The sequence below is a fragment of the Myripristis murdjan genome, chromosome 1 (assembly GCF_902150065.1).
Source record: "Myripristis murdjan chromosome 1, fMyrMur1.1, whole genome shotgun sequence".
Taxonomy (NCBI): Eukaryota; Metazoa; Chordata; class Actinopteri; order Holocentriformes; family Holocentridae; genus Myripristis; species Myripristis murdjan.
This window is the reverse complement of record NC_043980.1, coordinates 38,810,862-38,815,173: the sequence shown is the minus strand read 5'-3', so window position 1 is coordinate 38,815,173 and position 4,312 is coordinate 38,810,862.

Genomic DNA, 4,312 nt, shown 5'->3' with positions numbered 1-4,312 from the left:
GCGGACCAATCCACTTTGAGGCAGGAATAGAGTGGTGAAGTCCCGCCCCTTCCGGTGGACCCCCATGGGATCTTTCGGAGCGAAAAAAAATGAAAGGTGTTCAATGGACAGAAAATTATTATTTTCTGATCCCCTGTCGTTATGCCTTGGATTACACAAATGTTGTTTATAGGCTTAAATGATAATTTTTCATGTCAAGAGTTTGACCGTTTATTGTTCAGTTAAATACTGTTGAGAAAACACAATTAGAAAGACTACATGCTGTGGCGCGTATATGACATCACGTCATCGCCCTTTCCCTCCCGTTCTTCTCCATCCAGATTCAAGTCAAGATGCCGGTGTGTTTTGTTCCCGATTGTCCACATTCTAATGATTCTCCCCCGTTTCAATGCTTTTATCCTGCCCTTGGAAAAAGGCGGTGAAGTGGAGCAGAGAAATCACCATGTCTGTTGCAGGCTCCCAGTGCGGGTGGTGACGTATATCATTCACATCGAGAGCAGCGAAGAGTTGTAGTTCACAAAGTGGGCTCACACAAAACCTAACATTATCAAATTCTTTGCGCTAAATTGGTAGTTTTCTTTGCGTGAAAAATTATCTTTACATATCACAAACAACATATGTGAAATCCATGGCACAATTCAAACGGGACCAGAAAATAATTTTTATCCAGCCATTGAATCGCATTGATAATTTTTTGCTTTTGAGGACCCATGTACCGGAAGTGGAAGGGCGGGACTTCACCCCTCTATAGTGCTTCTCCTGTTTAAATGGGCATATCCGGTGTTGCATGGGTAATCCCTTTGGTCCCAGGTCCCCTTGAGACCACTTGAAAAAAACTCTCCACACACTCGTAAATGAAGCTTTTTGTTTCAATGTGCTCACACACACACACACACACACACACACACACAGACACACACACACAAATACATATCTGAAGTGGGTATGTAAATAATATGAATTGTGCAGTAGGCCTATCCTTTCCTATTTTATGTCTTATATGTCTTTTCCTCTGTCCACAGCGATAACTGAAGAGTAAGGAAGAAGACCACAGGGGAACCTGCCCTCCTTTTTGTTTTGTTTTTAATTATAATTCATATTTTATATCCTTATTTTATTTGGATATTTACTTTTGATTTGTACAAAAAAAATGCTAATTTTATACAGCAAGTTCTAAAATAAAGATTACCTTCCAGTCAGGTGTTTTTCTTAGCCTACTCCCTCTTTTTTGAATCGGCCAAGTAATCAACTATCGGTAAATTAATCGGCTATTGGCCTTTTTCTAGATAACTACTATCGGCACTATTGGCCAAAACCACTATCGGCCGTTCTCTAGTCTCCAGTTTGGCAACTTCATTTTTCTTCGGTTCTGCACGAGTTTTACACGGCACATGAACAAGACTGACCTCGTGATTGATGACATCACCGACAATAATACGCCTCGAGGCGTCTACACTGCCGATAAACCCCTAAAGAAGAAGAAGAAGAAAGCTAACGTTAGTTTAGCTTAATGACTTACAGGTCTATTCTAACGTTATTTCACTCACCAAAAACGTTCTGCTTTTCCTCTACCTGCGACAGTGTCCAGTTCGAGAGGAAGGTTTACCGCTATCCTGAGTAAGGAACTAACGTTACGAGATCTCCGACAAAGCAGCTAGGGTAACGTTAGCTAGCTAGCTACTGTAGTAATGTTAGTCATAGACAGATGAGCTCAGTTTGAGTGATGCACCCTCTGCATGACGGAGAAATGACACAACAAAAAAACAACAGCATTACTGTTGGGAATCTCATTTTTCCTACCTAGCCACGTTAGTAGCCTACCTGTTAAGCCCAACATACACCGGCGGCGGCTAGACGCGCGTCGACGCGCTGCGCCGCTACCTTTCACGCCACTGTCCTAATTCCAGCGTCAACGCGCCTGAAAAAGTGCAATAACAATAATAATAATAATAATAATAATAATGAGATTTGTTTACACATACCTGCAATCTCTGTAGTAGTGAAAAGGGTGACAACATACAGAATTAACCGTATAATGCCAAATGCATCATATTTGATACACGAGTTTTAATTAGTAATAATAAATTAGAACTCATATATGCAAACTGATACTTAATTATTTTTTTTATAATTTGTCAGAAGGTTCAATAAACACTCAAGTTTTTTTTTTTAAAAATCTAAAATTTCTGTCCATTATTTCTGGGGTCAGGCATTACAGGGTTAAACCCCTAAAAAATTCAATTCAACCTCCCTGGTTGACATAAGGTGACTGTAGCTGAAAAGTGACAAGTTTGCAGGTATACTACATCTGGAACAGAGTGACAACAACCTGAAACAAAACTATGACAAAATACAACATAGACAACAGATGGTTGAATGACTTCTACACTCAGCTTGCAACTAACCTTCAACATGATAGCTGCTGCATGGCTGCAAGAACGTCCTGCACCTGCTATGCAGGCACTTCACCTGACATCAAAGCTAGAACCCAAGCCTGGTGGTGTGGGACAGTCAGGGCTTGACTTGGCTCAATGTTAGCTTTGAGGTAGTCATTACCAACAGACTTGATCAGCACGGGTCCTACTTTATTGCTATGCAAGGACTGATAAGCTTCGGCGCTCTTCATATTATTGATAGCCTCACCATCGCAATCTACAGCATTGATGACATAGCTAAAGATACTAGCATATGTGATCCTTGGCCATCTCTTAACTTCATCCTCCCAATCTGTGATAGAGGAGGGAAGGGGGCAACAATACTTCCCCTCGTCTGATCGCTGTTTTCGTGTGCTCCCATCTCGCCATTATGATCGATGTAAAGCAAAAAAGTAGCGAGCTAACTACCGTTGATTACAGACTACCTATCCAACAGGCCACGATGCGTCAGACTGCAGTCCACACTGTCTGATGTGGTGACGGGAAGCACCAGTGCCCCCCAGGGAACAGTGCTGTCACCGTTCCTCTTCACAGTCTACACCTCGGACTTCAGTTACAACTCTGGAATGTGCCATCTCCAGAAGTTCTCTGACGACGACTCCATTGTGGGCTGTATCAGCGAGGATAATGAGGAGGAGTACAGACGTGTGGTGGGGAGCTTCATCCACTGGTCGGAGAAGAACCACCTCAAGCTCAACATCACCAAAACCAAAGAGCTGGTGATGGACTTCCGGAGGAGCAGGAAGCCCCCAACCCCTGTTACCATCCAGGGGGAGGAGGTGGAGATAGTGGACTCCTACAAGTTCCTGGGGGTTTGCATCAACAGCAGGCTGGACTGGAGGGACAACACTGACACTGTGTACAGGAAGGGCCAGAGTCACATGTACTTCCTGAGGAGGCTCAGGTCCTTTAATATATGCAGCAGGCTGCTGGCTATGTTTTATCAGTCCATGGTGGCCAGCACTCTGTTTTTTGCTGTGGTGTGCTGGGGAGGAGGGATCAAGGAGGGAGAGCGGCACAGGGTCAACAAGCTGGTGAGGAAGCCCAGCCGTGTGGTTGGACTGCAGCTGGACAGTTTGGAGGTGGTGGTGGAAAGGAGGATAAGAGACAAAATGAACAACATCCTGGAAAACCCCTCCCACCCCCTCTATGAGGAGCTGTGGCTGAGGGGGAGCACCTTCAGCCAGAGGTTCACTCTCCCCAGGTGCAGGACGGAGCAGTTCAGGCGCTCCTTTGTACCCACAGCCATCAGACTGTACAACAGTGCCTGAACACCCCCTTGCTTCACACACACGGACACACACGCACACACACATACACGTACATACATACTTACAGGGACTCAGGCTCCCAGCACCTTAGTGCTTTTACCTATTTATTTACTTATGACTATGACTGCACACTGGTCTGCGACCATATTGTTATTATTTATTTATTTATCATGCCACAGTGTTACTGTGATTGTCTGTATTTGGTGTGTCTTATACGTATCTGTTACTTTTGCCGCTGTGACAACTTGAATTTCCCCTCTGGGGGATTAATAAGGTCTTATTCTATTCTATTCTATTCTAAAAGACGAGAGTAACGTATACAAATAGCTACTTCCGCATTCCGCCCAAGTCAACCGGATGTTTCACCCATAACCGTTGGAAACGCCCACAACCCTAGAAGTGCTCCAGGAAAATTGTGGATAAGAGGCAGTGCAGCTACTACAAGACAGTGAGACAACATCTGTAAATGGAGTTAAGTTTGACTCATTTTTCAATGGTCTTCAGTATTTTCATGTGTGTCAGCCAGGCCTTCCACCGTACATAGGCCATGACATGTTTGAAGGAGTAGTTGCCTATGACCTATCGATTTACATTCAATACTTTGTT